This window comes from Erinaceus europaeus, chromosome X (assembly GCF_950295315.1).
Source record: "Erinaceus europaeus chromosome X, mEriEur2.1, whole genome shotgun sequence".
Taxonomy (NCBI): domain Eukaryota; kingdom Metazoa; phylum Chordata; class Mammalia; order Eulipotyphla; family Erinaceidae; genus Erinaceus; species Erinaceus europaeus.
In genome coordinates, this window is record NC_080185.1 from 101,810,090 (window position 1) to 101,838,055 (window position 27,966).

The 27,966-nt window shown below is 38.8% G+C and overlaps 1 long non-coding RNA gene across 1 annotated transcript in view; it reads left to right on the plus strand.

Annotated features, from left to right (window-relative positions):
* Nucleotides 1-27,732, plus strand: part of LOC132535916 (uncharacterized) — a 229,610-nt gene extending 201,878 nt beyond the window's left edge. The window contains exon 2 of the long non-coding RNA XR_009547627.1: nt 27,513-27,732. This is a non-coding gene — a long non-coding RNA (uncharacterized LOC132535916). The remainder of the gene's footprint in view (nt 1-27,512) is intronic.
* The last annotated feature ends 234 nt before the right edge of the window (nt 27,733-27,966 follow it).

Genomic DNA, 27,966 nt, shown 5'->3' on the forward strand with positions numbered 1-27,966 from the left:
CTCTACAACTGTCTGTCTACATTTGTACATAATTTGCCCCTTTTTTCTTCCAGGTCCAGTCCTCTCTTCCTGTCCAATCCACTCATGAAACCATTACTATATCCAAACATCCCTCCCCTTTTCCTCCTCTCTCTGGGTGCTGATAGAGCTGGAGTTCAGAGCCCTCTTATCCTCTTCCTCCTATCACTTCTCCCCCACTGGGAGTATGGATAAAGATTGTTTTTGGGGGGTGCAGAAGGTAGGGGTTCAGGCTTCTGTAATTGTTTCTAGTCTGGACATGGGCATTGGCAGGTCGATCCACACCCCAGCCTCTTTCTATCTTCCCCTAATGGGCCAGAGCTCTGGAGAGGTGACGTTCCAGGACACACTGGTGAGGTCGTCTGTCCAGAGAAGTCAGGATGGAATCATGGCAGCATCTGCAATTTGTTGCAAGGTGGCAGGGCATAAAGTGAGACAAAATGGTTGATGAGCAGGAACAAAAAATAGGAACAGAACAGCTGAGATTAGGGATTTTAGGGTGGAAATAAAGCTAGGAAGTCGATTTTAGGCATGTTTCTTGGGGCCCACAACTCTGATAGTTTTGTTCAAATTTGATGGCTAGCATGAATTTGGATAGAAATATTGTCTGATAAAATGGTGTCAGAGTAGAGAAAAGGGCTACAAAGTTGAATTGGGACAGTGAGTAGCTCCCATTCTTGAAAAAAAAAATCTGTGGATAAAATTAACTATTTACCTCCATCTACCCAACTGAGGGCTCATTTATATATTTATATTTAGGGCCAAAGCCTGTGTAACCTCTAAGTCTCTATTGGTCTGAGCTCACAGCTTATGGTCACAGCTGGGAGCATTGTAGGCTGCACTCATTTCAGGACCAGTCTTTTTTGTGGCAGGGCAGGATACTCTAGCCTCCCTTCAGAGACCAGGACAGTCCCTATTATCACTGCTTTATGATGAAGGCAAGATATTGGCAAGGGCCACAAGGGGGCTTATGACGACATTCCTGATGGAAGTGACCAGTAGTGGTGCAGAGAGGGTCCCGTTAGAGGTCTTAGCCCATCACATTTGTGTGGAAATCCATGGGTTTGCTGACTAGGGTCCCACGTGATGAGGTTGTGTGATAATGACCAAAAGGGCCATTATTAAGGGAGTTAGTCTCTTGCCCTTATCCAACTTTTGTAGTTCTCTCTTTATCTGATGACCTTAGATGTTCTCCCAGTTTAAGCATTGAGTATCATTTGTTGAACCCAGTCAGAATTAGTTTTTGGAAACTTGCTTCTTTGGGCCTTTCTGCTAGATTGCCAATCTAATCTATCAGAGAATTTATGATCCTTTCTTTAGGCACTTCAACTAGGATTCCAGGTTCATTAGGTCTAAGACTAATCACTGGGGAGTCGGGGGTTAGCGCAGCGGGTTAAGCGCAGGTGGCGCAAAGCGCGAGGACCGGCATAAGGATCCCAGTTCAAGCCCCTGGCTCCCCACCTGCAGGGGAGTCGCTTCACAGGTGGTGAAGCAGGTCTGAAGGTGTCTGTCTTTCTCTCCCCTTCTCTGTCTTCCCCTCCTCTCTCCATTTCTCTCTGTCCTATCCAACAAGGATGACAGTAATAATAACAGCAACAATAAAACAAGGGCAACAAAGGGAAATAAATACATAAAAAAGACTAATCACCAGAGACTATTAAGTGTTATTACTCTGAATTATATAATTTCCCCTTGTTTATGGATACATGTACACCTGTACCCAGTATCTTAAACCATAGCCTATATATAGCATCTATAACTTTGTTAAATGATGTGCCATTTTAAATGGATGTGGGTAGTGTCATGTGTTAAGAAAGATCTCACTAGGTTTGAAGACTTGTGAGGTTGACATCTCAGGCTCCATATCACTGGTTGCAGCCCACACTGCAATAGTAGCTGCATAATGTGTGATAGCAGCACTGGTAGCAATTTGGTTGAGGTCAACAGAGGTGGTGTGGCAGTAAGGAATCAGAGAGAAGAAATATCAAGGAGTATGGGCAGAGTCCTAGAGGTTCCAGGACTAGGAGAAATGAGGATCTTAAAGAGGTTGCAAGGGGTTTCTTCTAATCTTAGAAAAAGTTTAGAATATCAGTAATTATTATTGTAACCAGATTGGTTGGGGGGTTGTTTTCTATGATAATCCAATGGTTAGCACCTATTGTAATATACTTAACCTCACTATACTTTGTGCCCTTTTGGTGATAATCTGAACATCTCTGTATTTTAGATATTAACAAGGCCAAATAGTCTTGATCTGTCTGGCTTAAAGTTGGAGTTGATTTAGATGTTTAAAAAGCTGTATGTGGGGAGTCAGGCAGTAGCACAATGGGTTAAACGTGGCACAAAGTGCAAGGACCAGCATAAGGATTCTGGTTCGAGCCCCTGGCTCCCCACCTGCAGGGGAGTTGCTTCGCAAGTGGTGAATCAGGTCTGCAGGTGTCTATTTTTCTCTCCCTCTCTCTGTCTTCTCCTCCTCTCTTCGTTTCTCTCTGACCTATCCAACAACAACAGCAGCAATAATAACAACAATAACTACAACAATAAAACAAGGGCAACCATTTCTTTGTGTCATCCTCTATTTCTTTTAACATACTTATAGTTTCCCCTTGGAAAGAAGTCCTTTATTAGATTTATTCCTAGGTATTTAATCTTTTTAGATTCAATTGTAAATGAGATTGTTTCCTTCAGTTTCATTTCCTCTGGCCCATCTTTTGCATAGAGAAATGCCACAGATTTGTGGGTATTGATTTTTTAACCTGCTAATTTACTGAATTTATTGATGATTTCTAGTAGTTTCTTGGCAGAGTCTCTGGAGTCCTTTAGGTATATCAACATGTCATTTGCAAATAATGATAGTTTAAATTAATCCTTTCTAATTTAGATTCCTTTGATAGCGTTTTCTTATCTGATTACGATGGCAAGAACTTCTAGGACTGTTGAATAAAAGTGGTGAGAGTGGGCATCCTTGTCTAGTTCCTGATTTTTTTTTTCTGCATCTACTGATAAAATCATGTGATTTTTATCTTTCTTTTTATTGATATAGTGGGTTACATTGACTGACTGGCAGATGTTGAACCATCCCTGTTTCCCAGGGATGAATCCCACTTGATATAAGTGAATTATTCTCTTAATATGTTGTTGGATTCGATTAGCCAAGCTTTTGTTGAGGATTTTGCATCAATGTTCATCAGGGATATAGGTCTGTTGTTTTCTTTTTGTAATGGGGTCCTTTCCTGCTCTGGGGATCAGGATGATGTTAGCCTCATAAAATGTGTTTGGGAGTCCCCCCTCTTTTATTTACTGGAAGAGTTTGAAGAGAGTAGGTGTTAGTTCTTTTTTATTTTAATGTATTTATTTATAAAATGGAAACACTGGCAAGACCATAGGATAAGAGGGGTACCATTCGCACCACCAGAGCTCCATATCCCATCCCTTCCCCTGATAGCTTTCCTATTCTTTAACCCTCTGGGAGTATGGACCCAGGGTCATTATGGGTGCAGAAGGTGGAAGGTCTGGCTTCTGTAATTGCTTCCCCACTGAACATGGGTATTGGCAGGTCGATCTATACTCCCAGCCTGTCTTTCTCTTTCCCTAGTGCGGCAGGGCTCTAAGGAAGCGGAGCTCCAGGACACATTGATGAGGTCATCTGTCCAGGGAAGTCCAGTTGGCACCATGTTAGCATCTGGAACCTGGTGGCCCAGGCAAGACTGAGGCCCTCAGTTCTTATTTTAATGTTTTATAAAATTCACTAGTATAGCTATCTAGGCCTGTTTTGTTGTTGGGGAGGCTTTTGATTACTATTTCAATTTATTCACTAGTGATTGGTGTGCTGTTTATCTACTTCTCTTGTGTCATGGTTAGCAGTTGGTATGAATATGTCCACTTCTTCCAAGTTGTTAAATTTAGTTCCATACAGATGTCCATAATAGTCTTTAATAATCCTTTGAATCTCTACCTGTTGTAATATCTTCTCTTTCATTTCTGAATGATTTTACCATAGCATTCTCTCTTTAGCTCTTGGTGAATGTAATTAGTGGTTTATCTTTTTATTTGTCCTTTCAAAAAAAAAACAGCTCTTGGTTTCATTATTCTTCCTAATGGTCTTTTTTGTTTTCTATTTCATTGATTTCTGCTCTGACTTTAAATATTTCCTGTCTCCTGTTGACTGCTTGGTCTTTTTGTTGCTCCACTTCTAGTCGGTTCAGGTGGGTTGTTTGATGGTTTACTAGTGATTTCTCCTTATATAGTCATGGTATAATAAGCTATACTGTCTAGATTTATGCAGTTGCACTCTATTAAGCTTGCACAATAGCATAGTCACCTAAAATTTTCCCTAGAATAAATAATGCATACTGTAACCACTACATTTTTCTTTCCTTTTGTTTATCAGAGTTTGGATTTCATTTGATGTTATCAGTAGTAGTGCTATGATTAGTTTTGAATGTAGCTTGGAGAACATACACATTTCTCTTGGGTATGTATTTAAGGGTAAAACTGTTGGATCCTAAGAATGTCTCTTCAACTTTAGTAGACAATATGTAATAATATCCAGAGTGATTGTGGTGCATGCCAGACATTTTTAAACCACTTTTTATCTGATTTTCATCCTCTTCGACTTGTATTTTAATGCATGTGTTTTTATGTTAGTCAAGTTCATTTCATTCTTTGACTTATGATTGGTGCTCTTTGTCTATTTCCAAATTTATGAAATAACTATATATAATGCTATCTTCAGGAAGGTTTGTTATGTACCTTTAATATGAAGGACTGTAGTACAATAGATTGTTCATATGATATATAGTAGATGCCAAGATTCCCTTTACTCTTCATTTTATTGACATTTAATACCTACTTTTCCAGCATAATGTATTAATAAAATCCATTGCAGTGTTATCCTTATCTATTTATGAAGCTGTTTCTTTTTTTTTTTTTTTTTTTTTTTTTATTTATTTAAATTTTTAATTTAAGAAAGGATTAGTGAACAAAGGCATAAGGTAGGAGGGGTACAACTCCACACAATTCCCACCACCCAATCCCCATAACCCACCCTCTCCCATGATAGCCTTCCCATTCTCTAGCCCTCTGGGAGCATGGACCCAGGGTCGTTGAGGGTTGCAGAAGGTAGAAGGTCTGGCTTCTGTAATTGCTTCCCTGCTGAACATGGGTGTTGACTGGTCGGTCCATACTCCCAGTCTGCCTCTCTCTTTCCCTAGTAAGGTGTGTCTCTGGGGAAGCTGAGCTCCAGGACACATTGGTGGGGTCCTCAATCCAGGGAAGCCTAGCCAGCATCCTGGTGGCATCTGGAACCTGGTGATTGAAAAGAGAGTTAACATACAAAGCCAATCAATTTGTTGAGCAAACATGGATCCCAAGATTGGAATAGTGGAGAGGAAGTGTTGGGGAGGTACTCACTGCAAACTCTAGTGTAATGCTGCTTTCAGGTATATATTTTGCAGTAGTTTATGGATACGTGTGCACATACGCTCTCTCTCACAGAAACTGGTATATGTCTAGGTTATGGGACTTTGTTAGAAAGTGAACTACCTGAGATGAAATTAGAGTGTACTATAAAAGGAAAGGTCTCACCCGAGTAATGAAGCTGAAGGGTTGTCACTCCACACGTGAAGTCTCTGGATACACTCTGAGGTGAAGCATGTTGAGATGGCAATCGTTGCTTTGGTTAGGTTGTGATCGGCGGATGCAATATTATTTGGTATGGAATGGGAGAAGCATACGGGAAAGTGAGCCCTATCCAAGGGTGCCAGGACTGGGGGAAGTAGGGGCTCTATAGTGAAGATGTGAGGTTCCTGCTGTCTTAGGGTTCAAAAAGACAATCAATAGTTAATATTACCCACACATTATTTGTTAATTGGGTTAACTTTGAAAAGTCCCTTTGTTATGGTTTGCTGTACAGTACCCAGTATCTTGTATATAGCTGTGCTATTGGAAGCTTCTAATCTACTTGGTCTAGGCTTTTGAGAGAGTCCGCATATCAAATACGTAGCCTATCTATTAAAAAGATTCAGTTTGTCTTTTGAGAACCTTTGAGACATACAATTGATTTCCCCCTCTCATATTAATTAACTACTGATTTATATGACTACATTTTGCTAGGAGTGTACATAAACACCATTCCCATCACCAAAGGACCGTGACCCATCCCTCCCGCCCATTCCCACCCCCCACTGGCCCAGGAAGCTACATGTCTACTCCTCACCACTGGGTTTTTACTTTGGTGCCCTACTTACAATTTGATCAGGTCCTGCTTTTAGTTTCCCTTTCAAATCTTCTAAGTCAGCTTCTGTTGATGAGTGGGATCATCCCATACTCATCTTTAACTTTCTGACTTAGTCCACTTAACATAATTCCTTCTAGCTCTGTCCAAGATGGGTCAGAGAAGGTGAGTTCATTGTTCTTGATAGCTGCATAGTATTCCATTGTGTATATATACCACAGCTTTCTCAGCCATTCATCTGTTGTTGGGCACCTGGGTTGCTTCCAGGTTTTAGCTATTATGAATTGTGCTGCTATGAACATAGGAGTACACACCTCTTTTTGGTTGGGTGTTATGGAGTCCTTGGGGTATAACCCCAGGAGAGGAATTATTGGGTCATATGGAAGGTCCATGTCTAGCCTTCTGAGGGTTTTCCAGACTGCTCTCCACAGAGGCTGTACCAATTTACATTCCCACCAGCAATGTAAAAGGGTTCCTCTGTCCCCACATCCTCTCCAGCATTTGTTGCTGCTGTCCTTTTTGATGTATGCCATTCTTACAGGAGTGAGGTGGTATCTTAGTGTTGTCTTAATTTGCATTTCTCTGACAATCAGTGACCTAGAGCAGTTTTTCATATGTTTGTTAGCCTTTTGGATCTCCTCTGTGGTGAGTGTTTTGTTCATTTCCTCTGCCCATTTTTGGATGGGGTCATTTGCTTTTTTGTGGCTAAGTTTGCTGAGCTCTTTATATATTTTGGTGATTAGTTTCTTGTCTGATGTCTGGCATGTAAAGATCTTCTCCCATTCTGTGAGGGGTCTCTCTGTTTGTTTAATAGTTTCTTTGGATGTGCAGAAGCTTTTCAATTTGATGTAGTCCCATTGGTTTGTTTCTGCTTTGGTCTTCCTTGCAATTGGGTTTGATTCATCGAAGATATCCTTGAGGTGTAGATGGGAAAGTGTTTTACCAATGTTTTCCTCTAAGTATTTGATTGTTTCTGGTCTGACATCTAGGTCTTTGATCCATTTGGAGTTGATTTTTGTTTCTGGTGAGATAAAGTAGTTCAATCTCATTCTTCTGCATGTTTCAACCCAGTTTTCCCAGCACCATTTATTGAAGAGAGCCTCCTTCTTCCATTTAATCCTTTGGGCCCCCTTATCAAAGATTAGATGCCCATAGGTGTTGGGATTTACTTCTGGGCTTTCAATTCTGTTCCACTGGTCTGTGTGCCTATTTTTGTTCCAGTACCATGCTGTTTTGATGATGATGGCTTTATAATATAGTTTAAGGTCTGGGAGTGTGATGCCTCCATTTCTGTTTCTTTTCCTCAAGATGGTTTTGGCAATTCTAGGTGTTTTCAGGTTCCAGATAAATGATTGTAGTGTTTGTTCTATTCTCTTAAAGAAGCTTGGTGGAACTTTGATGGGTATTGCATTAAATTTGTATATGGCTCTGGGGAGAATGTTCATTTTGATGATATTTATTCTTCCAATCCATGAGCATGGGATATCTTTCCATTTCTTGGTATCAGTTTCTATCTCCTTGAGTAGCGACTCATAGTTTTCAGCATACAAGTCTTTCACTTCTTTGGTCAACTTTATTCCTAGGTATTTGATTGATTTTGCTGAAACAGTGAATGGGAGTGATTTCTGGATGTCTTCTTCTTCAGATTTAGTGTTTGCATAAAGAAATGCCACTGATTTTTGTACATTGATTTTGTAGCCTGATACCTTGCTATATTGCCTAACAACTTCCAGTAATTTTCTACTGGATTCTTTAGGTCTGTCTATGTATACTATCATATCATCTGCAAATAGTGAGAGCTTGACTTCTTCCCTTCCAATCTGTATCCCTTTGATTTCTTTCTCTTGCCTGATTGCTATGGCAAGAACTTCCAATACTATGTTGAAGAGTAACGGTGACAGTGGGCAGCCCTGTCTAGTCCCTGATCTGAGGGGGAATGCTTTCAGCTTCTCTCCATTGAGTATGATGTTGGCTGTAGGTTTGCTATATATAGACTCCACTATCTTGAGGAATTTCCCATCTATTCCCATTTTTTGTAGAGTTTTGAGCATGAATGGGTGTTGGATTTTGTCAAAGGCTTTCTCTGCATCTATTGAGATAATCATGTGGTTTTTGGCTTTGCTTTTATTGATGTGATGAATGACATTGATTGATTTACGGATGTTGAACCAGCCTTGCATTCCTGGAATGAATCCCACTTGGTCATGATGAACAATCTTTTTGATGTGTTGCTGTATCCGGTTGGCCAAGATCTTGTTTAATATTTTGGCATCTATGTTCATCAGAGATATTGGTCTGTAGTTTTCCTTTTTTGTTCTGTCCCTATCAGCTTTTGGTATCAGGGTGATGTTGGCTTCATAAAAGGTGGAAGGGAGTATTCCTGTTTCTTCAATCTTATGGAATAGCTTAAGAAGTATGGGTATTAACTGTTTCCTGAAAGTTTTGTAGAATTCGTTTGTGAAGCCATCAGGTCCAGGACTTTTGTTGTTGGGGAGATTCTTAATAACGGTTTCAATTTCTTTGTCTGTGATTGGTGCATTTAGATTTTGTAGTTCTTCTTGGTTCAGTTTTGGAAGTGCATAGGTTTCTAGGAATTGTTCCATTTCTTCCAGATTCTCTAGCTTGGTGGCATATAGTTCTTTATAGAAGTTTCGCAGAATTCTCTGGATTTCTGTGGTGTCAGTTGTGATATCTCCTGTATCGTTGACAATTCTATTAATTTGAGTCTTCTCTCTTTTTTGTTTGGTGAGTCTGGCTAGGGGTTTGTCAATTTTGTTTAATCTTTCAAAGAACCAACATTTGGCTTCATTGATCTTTTGTATGGTTCTTTTATTTTCGATGTTGTTTATTTCTGCTCTAACTTTAGTGATTTCTGTCCTTCTGGTTGCTTTAGGGTTCCTTTGTTCCTCTTCCTCTAAGTCCTTGAGGTGTGTAGTAAGTTCGTTCATTTGGGCTTCTTCTTGGTGTTTAATATGTGATTGTATAGCTATAAGTTTCCCTCTCAGTACTGCTTTAGCTGTGTCCCAAATATTTTGATAGGTTGTGTCTTCATTTTCATTAGTTTCCAGGAACATTTGAATTTCCTGTTTGAGTGAGTGTCTGACCCAGTGGTTCTTAAGGAGCGTGTTGTTTAGTTTCCAAATTCTATGTCTTTTAATAATTTTCCGTTTGTTGTTAAAAGTTAGTTTTACTCCACTGTGGTCTGAGAAGATACTTGGGATGATTTCAATGCTCTTGAATTTATTGATGCTGTCTTTGTGGCCTAACATGTGGTCTATCCTTGAGTATGTGTTATGTGGATTTGAAAAGAAGGTGTATTCCAGTTTTTTGGGGTGGAGGAGTCTGAAAATGTCCAAGAGGTCTAGTCTGTCAATCTCTTCATTCAATTCTCTTATATCTTTATTGGTTCTCTTCTTTGTTGATCTGTCTAAGTGTGAGAGTGGGGTATTGAAGTCTCCCACTATTATTGTATTACTATTGATGTATTTTTGAAATTGTTTCAATAGGTGTTTAATGTATTTAGATGGTCCCTCGTTGGGTGTATAGATGTTAATAATTGTTAAGTCTTCTTGGCTGATTGATCCTCTTATCATTATGTAATGTCCTTGCCTATCTTTTATTACTTTATTTAATTTAAAATCTATCGTGTCTGAGATGAGAATGGCTGTTCCTGCCCTTTTTTGTGGACCGTTAGCCTGTATTATAGTTTTCCATCCTTTCACTTTAAGTCTGTGTTTATCTTGTTGTGACAGATGTGATTCTTGCAAGCAGCATATGGTTGGGTTATGTTTTCTGATCCATCCCCCCTCCCTGTGCCTTTTGATGGGTGAGTTTAAGCCATTGACATTTATTGATATTATGGATTTAATGTATTGTAGTGCCATTGTTCTAAGAAACAATTTGTTTGCTCTGATATATTACAAGTATTATAGTGATGTTCTTGTTTATAAGAGGTCTTTTAATACCTCTTTCAGGGCCGGCTTGGTGATAGTTGCCTCCTTTAACTGTTGTTTGTCTAAGAAGGTTTTGATCCCTCCATCTAGCTTGAATGAAAGTCTAGCAGGATATATAATCCTTGGTTGAAACCCTTTTTCATTCAGGGCTCGATAGATATCTTGCCACTCCCTTCTGGCTTTTAGAGTTTGAGTTGAAAAATCTGCAGAAAGTCTTATGGGTTTTCCCCTGTATGTGACTTTTTGTTTCTCTCTTGCAGCCTTTAGGATCCTTTCTTTATCCTTACTTCTTCTCATTGTGACTATGATGTGTCTTGGTGTTTTCAGGTCTGGGTTGATTCTGTTTGGTACTCTCTGGGCCTCTTGCACCTTGATATCCTTTCTGTTATTCAGGTCTGGGAAATTTTCTTGTATTATTTCCTCTAGGATGTTTGCTTCCCCTTCCTCTCTTTCTTCCTCTGGCAGGCCATTTATACGAATGTTACTTCTTTTGAGATCATCCCATATGTCTCTGTTGTTGTTTTCAGTGTCTCTCAATCTCTTTTTAAGCTCTTTCACCTCTTTCTTAGTTTTCTCTAACTCATCCTCTGTCTGACTAATTCTGTTTTCTGCTTCTGTTAGTCTGCTTTCCCTTGCCTCAGCTTCTTTCTTCATTACAGCTATTTCAGCTTTCAGTTCTCTAATTGTCTCAAGATAATCAGTATTTTCCTTGGGGGTCTCAACTGTTGTTTCCCTAATACTGCCATTTCTTTCCTCCAATGTTGTTTTCATTTCTGTGATTAATAAGTTTATTATTGCTTGCATACTTTTCTTATCTATGGTTACTTCTGACTGATTTGTGGTTTCTTCTGGGCTCTTGTCTTCATTCATTGGGGTAGCAGTTTTATTTGTTTTTAATCTACCCATTTTTTTTTTAATTTATGTGTTTCTCTCTTTTTTTTTTTTTTAATGTTCTGTTGTTCCTCAGTTGTTGTGTTTTGAGCACAAGTAACACTGTACTAAATACCTTTATGACAATTGCACTCACCAACCTCCGGAATAACCGTAGCAACTGAAGTAAGTATTGAAGGAGTTTAATCGTTACCAGTTAGCCAAACAATTTCTCCAGTCCGTGAAAAAATAGTAACCAAATCCCAGTGAAGAAAGAGAAAAGGAAGAGAGGATAGCAAGAATAGACAGTTATGCAAATCTACTATCCAGTGTATATTCTAAGGGTAACAAGAGTGTAAAGGGAACTAGAGCAGAGATACACACATAGAGAGTCCACTCTGGGTCAGATTTCTTCCCCAAAGTAATTCAGAAATTCAGAAAGGCAAAGAAGAAAGAAGTGTATGACAAGATTAAAAAAAAAAAAAAAAAGAGAGAGATTGAGAGAGATAAGAGAGAGAAAAGGGAGAAGATAGGAAGAAGAGTTGTAATTAAAGAGCAGTGCGAGGAACTTCCCAAATGTGTATCAGTGAATTAAAAAAAAAAAAAAAAGGAAAAAGGAAAAAAAAAAAAAAAAAAAAACCCTGTTTGGTGGTATGGGGTATCCTGCTAGTAGCTGGTCCCAGGCACTGCTTATGGGGGGAGGGGGGGCGGCGGGAAGGATGTATGCTTGAAAATTAAAAGGAAGAAAAAAGAATTTTTTCCCCTACTCTAATTCTTAACCCAAATTAAGTTATAGAAACATCCTTGGTATGACCGTTATGGCCCCTTATTGGATGGCCTGCTAAAGGCAGAAAATCCTATTGTTTACACGAGATGTGTCCGGAGCTCAAAGGCTAACCGCTTCTGCTTCTCCGGGCGCCATCTTCCGGGAAACCCCGCCCTCCAGACTTTTTTAAAGGATTTCTCAAAAATGAACACTAGCTCCAAGTCCTTTGATCCAATGAGAGCTATACTCAAGAAGTCTTTGGATCCACCCTCAGGGTCGCGGTGGACCCTGGCAACTCCCAAGAGGCAGCCCCCGAGCTAAAGTGCTCTCTCCGGGTCCTCTGCCCGCCGCGCTCTGCAACCGGCGGAGGAGCCGCCTTCCCGGGCGGGCGGAGGACAATGCCCGGCGCACTTGCCTTGCCTGGCGCCGCCTGGGAATTCTGGAGCCCCGCTAGTCCGTGTCACCTTTGCTCTAATTGTTAACCCAAATTAAACTGTAATAACTTCTTTGGTGCCCTCCCCCTTATTGACTGGCCTGCTAAAGGCAGAAAATCCTACCTTTGCCGGCGATGCTATCAGAGCACTCGCTGTTAAGCGACTTCTCAGGCCGTCGCCATCTTACCTCTCTCCATGAAGCTGTTTCTGAACTGCATTCTGTTACATTCATTTGTCTATCTTACTATGCAAATTATTCTACTCTATAAAAAGCAGTTTAAATCTCCCAACTTAGTATTTGTTGTCAAGGTTATATCATCTGTGATCCTTTGCATTTCCATAACAGTTTTATAAATAGCTTGTCATACTGCCCTCATGCTGTAGAATGAAATTTAGTATTGCCTCCAAAATCATATCTTGAAGGTTATCTGCAATGTGATGTTATTTGGAAGCAGGATGTTTAGCTTCCGAGATCAGAAGAGATGGGGTGTGTTCAGGGTGGTATGGCCGTAGACAAAGGAAAGCAGGATATTTAGGAAGTGATTAGGTAATGAGGAATAGTGCTCTTACTTACAAAAGCGGTCTTTGTCCTTTATGCCTTTGGTGATGACGCAACAAGATGATAGTCTGTGTAGAGAGCAGGCTCTCACCAGCCACCAAATGGGCTAATGCCTTAATTTTGACTTCCCAGCCTCTAGGACTGTGAGAAATAAGTATCTTTTTTTTTTTATAAGCCACCAGTATATGGCATTGTTATAGCAATCTGAACAGACTAAGATGTGCACCCTTACCCAGCAGTGCTTGCTGGGAATTGGATTCAATTTGCTTTGACAACTTTCCATTCTCGAGTCTTTCAGACTATTTATTTTAAATTTTTATTAGTGCTTTGATATTAATTTACAAAATTATGAGGTGTAACGGGTATAATTCCACACCTTTCTTACCACCAGAGTTCTGTGTTCCATTCTCTCCATCTAGGTTCTATAGTTTTGTTAGGAAGTGTGCCACCCAAAACGGAATTAAAAAATCCTATGGGTTAGGAAAGGTCTCTATCTTTTAAAAACAAATTTCACTAGCATTGTAAATAGAGCATCTCTTAGTTTGATCACATGGCTTGTTTTTTGTTTTACTTATTGTTGTCATCTTCGTCATCACTGGGGATTCACTAGTCTAGACCACTTCTGTCAGAAAGAGCCAGAGACAGAAAAAAAAAATGACAGCACTGGGGGGCTGGGCAGTAGCACAGCTGGTTAAGTGCACAAGGTGCAAAGCATGAGGACCAGAGTAAGGATCTCAGTTCGAGCTCTGGCTCCCCACCTTCAGGGGGTCGCTTCACATGTGGTGAAGCAGGTCTGCAGGTGTCTTTCTCTCCACCTCTCTGTCTTCCCCTCCTCTCTCGATTTCTCTCTGTTCTAACAACAACAACAGCAACAACAACAACAAATAACAAGGGCAATAAAAGGGAAAAGAATGGCCTCCAGGAGCAGTGGATTCATAGTGCAGGTACGAAGCCCCAGCAATAACCCTGGAGGCAAAAAAGAAAAAGAAACAAAACTACAGCACTGGAAGCTCCTTTCAGTCTGGTGGAGGCTGGGCTGGAATCTGGGTCACATGCATGACAAAGCTATCCAAGTGGGCTATCTTGCCAGTCCCATATGATGCTTTAACCTGCTAACTTGATGACTGACATTCATTGAATTTTGAATGTTAGTCCACAGTTGAAGTCCTAGCACAATTGGTTCTGATTTTACCTGCATCTTTCAATTTGACTTATATGTAGCGTTTAGTGTGTGTGTGTGTGTGTGTGTGTGTGTGTGTGTGTGTGTGTATCTGTGTTCATGAGTTTGGACAGTAATTGTTTTTTTCAGTACCCTTCTCAGATATTTTCATTGGGTTACATTAACTTTGTAGGAGAACTTTGGAAAGCTTTCTTATGTTATGAAAGAACTTATATATTGGTGGCATTTCATTTGCTTTTTAAATACTTGGAGAAATTCACTGTACTTGGAATTTACAGCAAGAGTAGGGTTAGAATGATAGAATTAAATTATTTATTGGATTTGAAACAAATATAATTTTCCACTCTTACATGGTTTTATAAAATGATATTTTCAAGGTAGTTTATTTCATTTAAACTGTGGAATACTAAGATAACAGTGTTAATTATATCTTCACATAATCTTTTATCATTTTATTGGGAGTTAATGATTTACAATACAGTTGTTGGCACATAGGTGTAATTCCTCATCTCCATGTCATAGGAGTCCACATAACACTCTCACCCCAAACTTGGGTCTTTTTCCACCATCATGTTTCAAGTCTCCAATGCCCCTCTCTACCCTCTTCTATTCCTCCCTCCCTAGAGTTCTTTGTTTTGATACAGTACACTATGCACACACATATACACACACAATGGGGGCCAGGAGGTGACACACCTGGTTAATCATAAACATTACAGTGTGGAAGGAAGCAGGTTCATACCCCTGGTCCCCACCTGCATGGGAAAAGCTTTACAAGTGGTGAGGCAAGACTGCAGGTGTCTCTCTGTCTCTCTCCCTCTCTATCTCCCCCTCACCTCTCAATTTCTCTCTCTCTCTCTTTATCCAATAATAAATAAATAAAAGTATTTAGAAACCATAAAAAACCTAACCAAAAAGATATATGTACACTGATGTTCGTTCAGAGCAAGACAATTTGTAATGACCCAAGCTTAGAAGCAACCCAGATTCCATACAATTTTTCAATAGGCATTGAGTATTTAATAGTATTTTTTTTACTTCTGTTATTTTCACTTTTGTCCTTGATCTAGAGGTTTATCAATTTTCTGATTTTTATCTTTGACTTTGTTGATTCATAGTCTAGTTGTTTCCTATTGGTTTGAACTTGAATATGTATCCTTATTTATTCTTCTACTTTCATTGGACTTAATTTGCTATTCATATTAATCTTTAGATAGATACATTATTGGTTGTCAGACTTCTTTTTAAGTATATAATTGTGGGTCTGTAAGTCTTTTTTTAAATCTATGTGTAGTTCTAGTTGCATCCTGCATATTTTCATGTGCCAAGTGTGTTATCATTCATTTCCAAGCATTTTCTTATATTCTGTCTATGAATTCTTTTTCTACAGAGAATCTAATCCCTGTGAAACTAATTGAGACTGCATGATCCATACTATGATTAATACTGATAACTTTACAAGTATACTTGAGAAGAATATATATATATTGTAGTTTCCAGCATTCTCCATATGCCAATTAGGTCAAGTTCATTAATACTGTATTTCAGTCGCAGATTCTCAACAAGGTTAATTATATATTTATAAAAATCTGGTACCAAAGGAAGAAAAACAATGTGTAAGGTACTTCTCTGTATTTTGTCATTTAAGCTGCTGCTCTTTGTATTTGGTCCAGCCTTTATACACATTTTCATTGAGGTAATTGTTCTGATATAAATGTCAAAACTGAAAATGGAACTCCACAACCACCATATTTTCACCAGTGGTGTTGCTAGCCCCAATGAGGCAAGCTGTTTTCCTTCAATAATATAAAATATGTCTATTTCTAGCGTGAAATGTTTCATGTTGCCTGAGTTTATGTAGGTGTTTAACTAGTATGTTTCTAGAAAACAGAATGGATAATGAGGAAATACAATAATGAGGAAATACCAACATTCTTTCAAGGTAGTAGGGATTCACATATAGGGACAGCTATATTTACCTCATAACATCATATTTCATAAGATCCTGCCCAGTTATGGATAGAGCACAGTGGTTTTCTATGGGAGACATGTTGTTCATCACTAAGGCGAATACACTATAGGGACTCCATATCCAGGAGTGTAAATGATTTTCTTTTTCTATTGCCACAATGGGAAATGAACCCAGGGCTTCGTGCGTGTGCAGTACCACTACTAAGAAGCCTCCTTTGCCAAATTTTTGAATGTTTTATTAGAGAGAGACACGAGACACTACAGCCACATTATCCCGAGTAGACCCAATCTTATTTTAACTCAGAAGCAGGTAGGGCCTGTTTAGTGCTTGAATGGGAGAATGAGAGACAGAGAGAAGAGACACCACTACTCTGTCATCCATAGAGTTAACACCCCCGCCCCGGGGTGCTGTACTTGACACTCCCATATGGTACCAGGACTAGAACCCACAGAATCACACATGGAAGTTGTATGCTCTACAGTGTGTGCTCTCCCTCCAAGCCCAGCATCAGTAATCGGCCTTCCATATAGTTTTTCTGCTATACACCAAAAATTATTATATTTTGTGCATTCATAGTGACTATAAATGCATGTATTGGCATGGACAGGCATGGGTGGCATGACTGTATTTTGGCATGACTGTATATTGTGCATGCAATTTGTGTAATTTCCAGTATGTGGCTGATTTTTCTGTAGGCATCTAAGGAAAACCGTGTATATTTGTGGTTAGTTGTGTGTGTGGGGGGGTCCTAGGTCTATGAGTACATGTGTGTGCACTTGGTATGAGTCAATATTTGTCTGCTGGCTACTATGTCCAAAGAGGTAGGCTCAGAGATCTGGGAAGAGGTATCCTTGAATGTAAATATAATTAATAATAGTATATTTTGCTACCTTTTCTGCTCAAGACACTGCAACATATGTTCATATTGATTCTTTCCTTTTATTCTTTCTTTTTCTTTTTTTGCCACTAGGGTTATCACTGGAGCTTGGTGCCTATATATGAATCAGCTACTCCCAGTAGCCTTCTTTTTTTCTTTGTCTTTATTTTTTATAGAAAGAAATTGAAGGGATATATATATATATATATATATATATATATATATATATATATATATATATATGGAAGAGATACCTGAAGCATTTGCTTCACTGCTTGTGAAGCTTCCCTTCTGAAGGTGGCCTTGAACCTGGATCCTTGTGCATGGTAATTTGTGTTTTCTCAACTAGGTACACCACCACCCTGCTCCTCTTCATACTGATTCCTTTGAAACTAAAATACAGAAAATATTGCAATTTCTGCAGTATAAGAAGCACTTGAATCTTGACTTTTGTACAATTCCCAAACTCCCACCATCCTCTATTCCTAGAATCTAAATTCTCATGTTTCTGTTCTCAGCTGCTGTTTTTAGTTCCGACAAAAAAAGGGTTCCTCGAGGTCCGGGCACAGTGGGTTATAAGTGTACATAGTGTGAAGCACAAGGACCAGCGCAAGGATCCTGGTTTGAACCCTTGGCTTTGCACCTGCAGGGGAGTTGCTTCACAAGTGGTGAAGCAGGTCTGCAGGTGTCTATCTTTATCTCCTCCTCTCTGTCTTCCTCTCCATTCTCAATTTCTCTCTGTCCTATCCAACAATAACAGCAACAATAACAACAATGGAAAAAAGATGGCTGCCAGGAGCAATGGATTCATAATGTAGGCGCTGAGTCCCAGACATAATCCTGGCAGCAAAAAAAAAAAGAAAGAAAGAAAGAAAGAAAGAAAGAAAGAAAGAAAGAAAGAAAGAAAAAGAAAGAGTTCCTCATTCCATATGCATCTATCTAACCACAGATCTGTCTTCTTTCTATAGACACTTATTATACCCATGACTTGTAACAAGCTAAACACCACTGAGTCAGGCTATGCTTCTTTGGAGATTTTTCTCTAGCAAGTTACCTGCTCATTTGCCTCCACCTGCTACTATAATCCCAGACTATGTAATTGCTGCCATTATAGATTCAAAGAAATTTGTGGTGAAGTCTATATGAAGTGCAACAATAATAATAATTCACAAAGATCATGATAAAACTCTCCACAGAGTTATCCCCATGACAATTCTAGAGCCAGATAAATACTCTTATATTCTTTTTTATTATTATTTAAGAAAGGAGGCATTAACAAAATCATAGGATGAGGGGTACAACTTCACACAATTCCCACCACCCAATCTCCATATCCCATCCCCTCCCCAATAGCTTTCCCATTCTCTATCCCTCTGGGAGCATGGACCCAGGTTCATTGTGGGTTGCAGAAGGTAGGAGGTCTGGCTTCTGTAATTGCTTCCCTGCTGAACATTGGTGTTGACTGGTCTGTCCATAATCCCAGTCTGCCTCTCTCTGTCCCTAGTAGGGTGATTCTCTGGGGAAGTGGAGCTCCAGGACGCATTGGTGGGGTCTTCAGTCCAGGGAAGCCTGGGCAGCATCCTGATGGCATCTGGAACCTGGGGGCTGAAAAGAGAGTTAACATACAAAGCCAAACAAATTGTTAAAGAATCATGGATCCAAAGGTTAGAATAATGGAGATGAAGTGTTGGGAGGTACTCACTGCAAACTCTCGTGTACTACTGCTTTCAGGTATATATTTGCCCTGGTTTATGGATATGTGTGAACATATGCTCTATCTCCTGGAACCTGGTCTTTATCTAGGTTTTGGGACTTTGTTAGGAAGTGAACCACCTGGGATGGAATTAGAGAATACTATGAAAGGAAAGGTCTCACCCGAGTGATGAAGCTGAAGGGTTGTTCGTTCCACACCTGAATTCTCTGGACACAGTCTGAAGTGAAGCGTGCTGGGGTGGCACTCTTTGCGTTGATTAGGTCGGAATCAGCAGATGCAATATTATTTGATAAGAATTGGGAGAAGCATATGGGGAAGTGGGCCCTACCCTAGGGTCCCAGGACTGGGGGAAGTTTAGGCTCTGTAGTGGAAATGTGAGGTTCCTGCTGTCTTAGGGTTCAAGAAGACAATGGATAGTTATTGTTATCATCACATTATTTGGTAATTGGGTTAACTTTGAAAAGTCCCTTTGTTAGACATACAATCAATTTTCCCCCTCTCTTAATAGTGATTTATATGACTACAATTTAATAGGTGTGTACATAAACACCATTCCCACCACCAAAAAATTGTGTCCCATCCCACCACCCCCACCCCCCCACCCCCGCCTGCCCAGGAAGCTGCATGTCCACCCTCCCCTTCAAAACAAGGTTTTTACTTTGGTGCCCTACTTTCAATTTAGTCAGATCCTGCTTTTAGTTTCCCTTTCTGATCTTCTTTCTCAGCTTCTGTTGATGAGTGGGATCATCCCATACTCATCTTTATCTTTCTGACTTAGCTCACTTAACATAATTCCTTCTAGCTCTGACCAAGATGGGTCAGAGAAGTTGAGTTCATTGTTCTTAGTAGCTGCATAGTATTCCATTGTGTATATATACCACAGCTTTCTCAGCCACTCATCTGTTGTTGGGCACCTGGGTTGCTTCCAGGTTTTAGCTATTATGAATTGTACTGCTATGAACATAGGAGTACACACCTCTTTTTGGTTGGGTCTTATGGAGTCCTTGGGATATATCCCCAGGAGAGGAATTACTGGGTGATATGGAAGGTCCATGTCTAGCCTTGTGAGAGTTCTCCAGACTGCTCTCCACAGAGGCTGGACCAGTTTACATTCCCACCAGCAGTGCAAAAGGGTTCCTCTGTCCCCACAGCCTCTCCAGCGTTTGTTGCTGCTGCTCTTTTTGATGTATGCCATTCTTAAAGGAGTGAGGTGGTATCTCAATGTTGTCTTAATTTGCATTTATCTGACAATCAGTGACCTAGAGCAGTTTTTTATATGTTTGTTAGCCTTTTGGATCTCCTCTGGAGTGAATGTTCTGTTCATGTCCTCTGCCCATTTATGGATGGGGTCATTTTCTTTTTTGCTGCTAAGTTTGCTGAGCTCTTTGTATATTTCAGTGATTTGTCTCTTGTTTGATTTATGGCATGTGAAGATCTCCCATTCTGTGAGGGGTCTCTTTGTGTGATAGTTTCTTTGGCTGTGCTTTTCAATTTGATATAGTCCCATTTGTTTATTTCTGCTTTAGTCTTCCTTGCAATTGGGTTTGTTTCATCAAAGATGTCCTTGAGGTTTAGATGGGAAAGTGTTTTACCAATGTTTTCCTCTAAATATTTCATTGTTTCTGGTCTAACATCCAGGTCTTTAATCCATTTGGAGTTGATTTTTGTTTCTGGTGAGATAAAGTGGTTCAGTTTCATTTTTCTGCATTTTTCAACCCAGTTTTCCCAGCACCATTTATTGAAGAGAGCCTCCTTCTTCCATTTAATACTTTGAACCCCCTTATCAAAGATTAGATGTCCATAGGTGTGGGGAAATACTCTTATATTCTAAGTCTAAATTCAATGATACATTATTTTAATTACAATATGTGTGAGCAGAAATAAATATGGATGGTTCAAAAATTTATTATGTATTTCCTGTCCAACTTGGTCTATATTCAAAAAAAGGTGAAAGAAGCCTTAAAGATGCTCATAAAAATAAAGATCTCTGGATTTTTAACAAAAAGTTAACTAATATAATTTTCTAGGAATGGTGAAATTCCTGCAAACAATTAAAAAGTTGAGACTTTGAGACTGGTTGAGTTTTGTATAGAATGAATAGCATGACCACAAAGAGACATTTAGTAAGACTAAAGTAATTTAATGTCTTTCTTAGAGAGAATTAGTTTATCAGTATTCTTTTATAAAAAAATTAAATATTTATTTATTCCCTTTTGTTGCCCTTGTTGTTTTATTGTTGTAGTTATTACTGTTGTTGTTATTGATGTTGTCATTGTTGGATAGTACAGAGAGAAATTGAGAGAGGAGCGGAAGACAGAGAGGAGGAGAGAAAGATAGACACCTACAGACCTGCTTCACCGCCTGTGAAGCAATTCCCCTTCAGGTGGTGAGCCGGGGACTCTAACCAGGATCCTTACACTGGTCCTTGTGCTTCACGCCACCTGCGTTTAACCCACTGCGTTACCGCCAGACTCCCCAGTATTCTTTTTTATTGATTTAGTAATGATCAACAAGACCACAGACTAAGAGTGGTACAATTCCACACAATTCCCACCACCAGAGCTCCGTATCCCATTTCCTCTCTTGAAGGCTTTCCCATTCTTTATCCCTCTGGGAGTATGGACCCAGGATCACCATGAGGTACAGAAGGTGGAAGGTCTGGCTTCTATAATTGCTTCTCCACTGAATATGGTTGTTGGCAAGTCGATCCATACTCCCAGCCTGTATCTATCTTTCCCTAGTGGGACAGGAATATGGAGAGGTGGTGTTCTGGGACACAGTGGTGAGTTCATCTGTCCAGGGAGGTCAGGTTGGCATCATGGTAGTGTCTGCTACTTGGTATGTGAAAAAGCATTAAGACAGAACTGATACCATCTCTCTAGACAGTACCTTTAGCCCACCTGCATGTTAGCTATCGGACTCAGACAAAAATCAGTAAAGTCATGGGCCCCTTGGAATACACCTAATAAAGACCTACTAGCCTGTTCCAAAATGGAGATCCCAATCTCTTCTGCTATATTCCTACCTTTAGGTTCCTGATTATGAAACAATATATCAGTATTCTAATTTATCTGTTTGCAGTCTTTCTCCACTTCATTAAGACTAATAAAATGGAATTTTCACAGCCATTATAGAGAAAGTGGAGAAACATGAGCTAAAAATAGGTAGATTCACAGCTGGGTGAAGCTCCATATCCAAAGAGATTTAATCTAGGTCCAATTTCCTATTCTCTGTCTAATCTTATACTTCATGTAGACTTGGCCCCAAGTTCTTTTGAGTGTATAGTGGCAGGGACATATCTTGGGTTATAGTAAGTTGAGATGAATAAGCAAGGAATACCTGGGGCGAAAATGATGCCCAACTATAGCTATAGGACCTATGGCCTCAGTGGTCTTTAGGGGAGTGTTGTTGCTCTTGAATTTCCCTCTAGTTCCATCTAGTGGCTGACTGCATACTAATCAGCTGTCATTGCATTCATCTTGCTTTCAATTTACATTCACCATCGGTTATTTAACAGAGCTGTGATTATGTAATTGTGCCAGCCTGATCTGCCTCTTCTTTCTGCATCTATCATCGGGTTACAAGTCCATCTTCAAAGAGTAGGTAATGACTTTACATTAGATATTATGCAACTCAACTCTTTTGAAAGACATATAGCTTTGTTCTTTATTCTCAGGCATTGCCTTTCCAGTGTTACGATTTATTCAAGTTTCATTCATATCCTTGAACTCTGTTCTTTTGCATTGCCTCCTAGTTTACTTTTTACACAGAAACACTGGCACCAACATCAGCCTTACTTTGTGATCATTTAGATTTTTGTGGGTTATTAAGCACATATTTTTTCATTATCATTTTACTGGGGTGTTAATGGTTTACAGTACAATTGAGACAAGAGTACAGTTTCTCATTTCCCTGTGAAAGATCTCTGAAGAACGCTTTCATTCCCAGATTAAGCCCTTTACACTACAATGGATCAGGACCTCAAAGCATTCTCCATCTCTTCTTTCTCATTTCTTCCCAGAATCCTTTGCTTTGGTCCAGTACACCCCACCCAGTATAAATTTTACTTTGTTTTTCCTTCCTGTGTTTAAGTTGGTGGGTATAAGTGAGATCACCTGATATTTGTCCTCTTTTTGGCTTATCTGACTTAACATGATGCCTTCAAGTTATATCCAAAATGAAGCAAAGGAGATGATTTCATCATTTTTAACAGCTTAGTAGTGTTCCGTTGTGTATGTATACCACACTTTTCTTAGCCACTCATCTGTCATTGGGCATTTAGGCTGTTTCCAAATTTTGGCTAAGCGTTGGTGGTAAAGTGGTGAGCATAGCTGCCTTCCAAATTTTGACCATTTCTAATTGAAAGCACATCTTTATATATAATTTTATTTAAGTAGAAAGAGATTTAGAATATGTCTTAGCAGTTGAAAGCACTCTCATTCAGAAATGTTAAAAATATCAATCAAGTTGCTATGTCTGGTTTATCTTGAAGCCTGAACTCCAACCCTGTCTTTTTAAATCGTGTTTCTAATAAGTATTTTTCAACAATATTGATTTACCATTGACAAATGCAGTGGTAAGATATTTCGAGTGTACAATGGTGTAATCTGATTCAAACCCAGACCTTTTGAAAACTCGTCTATGACTGGTTTTTTATCATACTACTCAGCATAAAACACCCACTGTGCAAGCTAACCTAATGACAGGAAGCTACTTGAATGCTTTCACTTTCTTTTCTAGGTGTTCTAACACCACCTCAATTCAGATCCAAACTAGTGTTTAGTCCTAGATAAACATACCCCATGCCCTACAGGTCATGGGGACAAATTCCTCAGAGTACAGGCACACAGGGCCTCAATTTAAACTATAATTCAGTATCATTTTCCCCAGAAACTTCTCTAGTAGCCACAGAAGAAACCATGTGAACTCCAATGATTTGCACTGCATAGAGACTTGCTTATACTTTTACTTGTCATTACCATTTACTTCTCTATTAATAGAAAGCAGTTATAGTATGTCAGGAATGGAGAAAGTTTCCAAAGCTCCTTTAGTACACAATTAAGCAGTTTTCACCATCACCAGAGATAATATTTTTTTTACACACCCCGCCCCCCTGCAGAATTACCACTGGGACTCCGTGCCTGCACAATGACTCCACCACTTCCAGTGGCCTTTTTTTCCTCTTTAATTTTCTTATAGAAATAAAGAAATAGGGAGAGAAAAGGAGAGTAAAAAAGAAACTCCATTTTCCACCAAAGCAAAGTGTACTGGAGAAGAGGGGGAGATGGCAAGTCAACAACTTCACTATAAACCATTAAAATGATAAAAACAGAGACACCTGTTCCACTGCTCTTAAAGTGCTCCCCCCACACCAGCATACACAGACCAGGGACTGAACCTGGGTCTTTATGTATGATTATGTAGGTACTCCACTGGGTGTGCCACCACCTGACCCTTCAGATAATATTTATTAAAAAATAACTATGGCCCGTAGCTGTGTTACGTGCTGCACACTGATTATCTTAGCTAATCTTTCACAACCCAAAGAGATAAGAATCACTCCATGTATACTGTGAGGAAAGTGAAATTTAATAAAGCTAAAAGTCATAAAGATAGTAAATTATAAAGCTAGGATTTGAAACTAGACCATGAATCCAGCTTCCAGTAAATACTTCATACATATATTCATCCTGCTCTTATAAATATATGTCTGCTTGAGATTAAGTACCAAACCAGATGATCTCTTGACCTTTCCAATTCTTAGATTCTATGAACCAAAGTAAGAACCTTGCCCTACCCAAATCTAGAGAATAGTAGAGTTTTGTTAAATTTATGAAGGGTACATTAGACTCCGTACTTTTACCATGGAAAAATAATTCCAGTCAAGATGGTCTTGCTTTTAATTTGAAAGAAAATGTGTTACACAGTATACCAGATGAAAACATCAATGGTAATATTTGCCAACATAGCTCAGCACACTTTAGCAGAGAATTACCAAGACCTTGTCATGATGAGAAGGAAATTGGAAAGAGGTCAAGTGTTATCATCCTCCTGCACATCGATCCAGTGCTTCAGGTTTTGGATTTGATATAATTTCATTTTTCCACATCATTTCTTGGTTTGAATTGTTTGTTAGCTGTGTGACTTGTAATTTAAGAAATGTAAAAAAAATAGTGGTTCTCTTGAACAAGGAGCTTATTAAAGAAGCAAAAATAAAGCTACTCATGGTGAAATATTTGGAGTTGAATCACATGATAAAATTGAGCACATCATTATAGACAGTGTTCAATAGAAGCTTGAAGTGCAATGGATTTCTCTAATAGTACATAAAAGAAAACCCTGAAAAAAAATCTTAAGATCTTGATTCTATTACATTTTATGCCCAGGTTTAAATCAGACTGCTTTGATGGTATCATTTGAGGAATTGTAATTTTTTTTTAAGATTTCTTCAAGTTTGTAGAAACAAAATCCACTTGACCATTTCTATTTTAAGTAACAGTGAAAACTATCTTACACTTTTACTGCTCTGTAATGCTATTTTCACAGGAATTGACGGTGACAATGAATTGTTTCATTTTTACTATAAGATGTTGTATGTGCATGTCCAGATATAGTTATAAAAGAAAAAAACTATTCCACATATGTTAAAATAACAATTTTCCCCAAAATGCTACTAACTTAATAAAATAATTCTGTAGAAGTTACTTTGACTTCAAATAAGCAAATCTCAATAAAATTCAAGGCATACTAATTGATAAATATGTAAATTAGTGGCTGGAAGGTGAGCAAAATTTAGATATTTCAATTAACCCCCAATTTAGTAATCCTGATTATCATCTCTAATCTGCCATCTGAGTACTCACCTAATTTCCTCAATAGTTGTTTCTTATATAATAATCTACCAGGAAATTGAGGATGGGTGGGGAATAATGCCATGACTTTCAATTCATTCCAAATATTCAGGATCATTGTGTTACTGTCTCCCCACTTCCAGCAAGCTAGTCACCAAATTCTACCTACAATCTTGATAGGCCAGTTAGAAGTGCTAGTCCACGTTTATCAACAAAGAACACTACATGGTGATTTAGCATGCTCCAACAAGTGAAGGAAATTTTATTTAGAACTCTGAATAGTGGGTCACTGTTCCTTCTGGTGAAAGTTAGGGCTACTCAGTTTTCAGGTCCAGGTGATAAACTATTGCTTGCACCTCTACCTCAAGCCATTAATCCAACACAGTATAGCTACAAGATGTTTACAGTGACTAGAGGACTGCATGATACACATGAAGAGAACATTGTTTCTCCCTGTGTGCAGGGTCTACAATGGTCTTCAGAAACACCAATACTTAAGTCCATCAGATGCCCAAGGATAATTGTAATGGAATCACAGATAAAGTGCCTTGGATTCAAGTTTATATAATTTTACCTATATGAAAGCTTCTAAAAGGGAAGCACTGCTGACCTATTTGTCCTTCATATCATCTGGAATAGGTTGGCCTCACAGCAGGCATTCAGTACATTCTTGCTTACTTATTTCCTTTGACTGCCTGGTAGCATAATGGTACATAGATAGAAAAGGTCACAGCTGATATATATGCTGAGCTTCATTTTGCTTTGCTGGATATAATCATGGGTGATGTGGACAGTGAAGATAGACGTGAGAGGGGGAGGGTCAGCCTTTCTCATCTGTTTCAGGAGCACAGACTGCTGTAAGTTTTCAAGACTTAAAAGATAGTCTAAAAACAGTTAATATGCTCCATTTAGAGTCTAAAGCCCCCTCTTCTTGGGGGTAAGTAAAAATTTTGTAATCAGGAAATGAAAATATCAAAGTAAATGCATTTTAATGCAAAGCATAAATATACATTTAGCAATGTCATCATTATAGTACTTAGCAGCTAAAGAGGCCTCAAACATCAACTTATTAGAATCATTTTATAAATAAGAAAACTAAGATTCAAAGAGAGAAAATAACTTTTCCCAAAGTCAGATGCCCTGTAAGTGTCAAGTAATCTTGACTTCTAGTTCAGTGATCCTTGTACCTCATTGTTGCATTCATTTTTTAAAAATTTCTTTATTGGGGAATTAATGTTTTATCACTGTTGCATTCTATTGATCCCTTCTCCATTTTTAATCCCATGTGGCACATTGGTAACCTCATCAAAGTAATATGGATGGTAAAATTTTTCTACACTTCAGTGGGTGGTTACAGATAATTTCTTAGAAGTTTTGAGATTTAGGAATACCGTGCTAACCCAAAGCTAATTTTAACGATTTGCAAATTGTATAATCATTTTTCATAATCATATACTTAATGGTTTGCAAGTTTAATTTTAGACATTTTACAGAGTTCTGGTCATTTTCTCTTAATTTTATCCACAATAGAGTGATCTGTCTATAATATGGTGTTAAAAATAAGGCCTGCAACTTCTTTTTTAAATAGTTTTTTTTAATTTTTTATTTCTTTATTGTGGAATTAATGTTTTACATTCAACAGTAAATACAATAGTTTGTACGTGTATAACATTTCCCAGTTTTCCATATAACAATACAACCCCCACTAGGTCCTCTGTCATTGCAACTTCTTTGTTGTCTAAGAAAGCATCATCCAGGATCATTTATAATCTTGTAAGCAAAGAATACTTGCTGTGGGGAGACAGTAAAAGTAACACACACATACTATGCTTATCAAAACACAAAAGGAAAGCGGAACCTGGATATTTCTGGAAATAATAGTTGCTCAAAACAAATACAGCTATTATTTTTAATAATACCATTATTTGAGGATTCTGATCCTCAAATTTTCCTGTCCTGTATTTCTACTCTATTGTCTGATCTCTACTCTATTGTTTTCATTTTTTTAAGAATTCTTTTTTTTAATATATTATATTTTATTTATTTATTCCCTTTTGTTGCCCTTGTTGTTTTATTGTTGTAGTTGTTGGATAGGACAGGGAGAAACGGAGAGAGATGGGGAAGACAGAGAGGGGGAGAGAAAGATAGACACTTGCAGACCTGCTTCACCGCCTGTGAAGCGACTCCCCTGCAGGTGGGGAGACGGGGTTCGAACCGGGATCCTTATGCCGGTCCTTGTGCTTTGCGCCACCTGCGCTTAACACGCTGCGCTACAGCCCGACTCCCCTGTTTTCATTTTTGTATATAGCATTCACTAGTCATTGGTAATCATCACCCTATGCTTAGGAAATTAGGAAACTAGTTCAACAAAATACTAAAAAACAAATTTATGTATCCTCAAAAGTAGACGTGAAATATATACTCTTGAATTTACATACTTAAGAGTGTTAGCTATAGCTGTTTGTTTATTCCATTAGTAGGTGTACAGGTTTTCATGTTGTTATTACTTGCTAAACCATTTCCTCCAACTTCATATT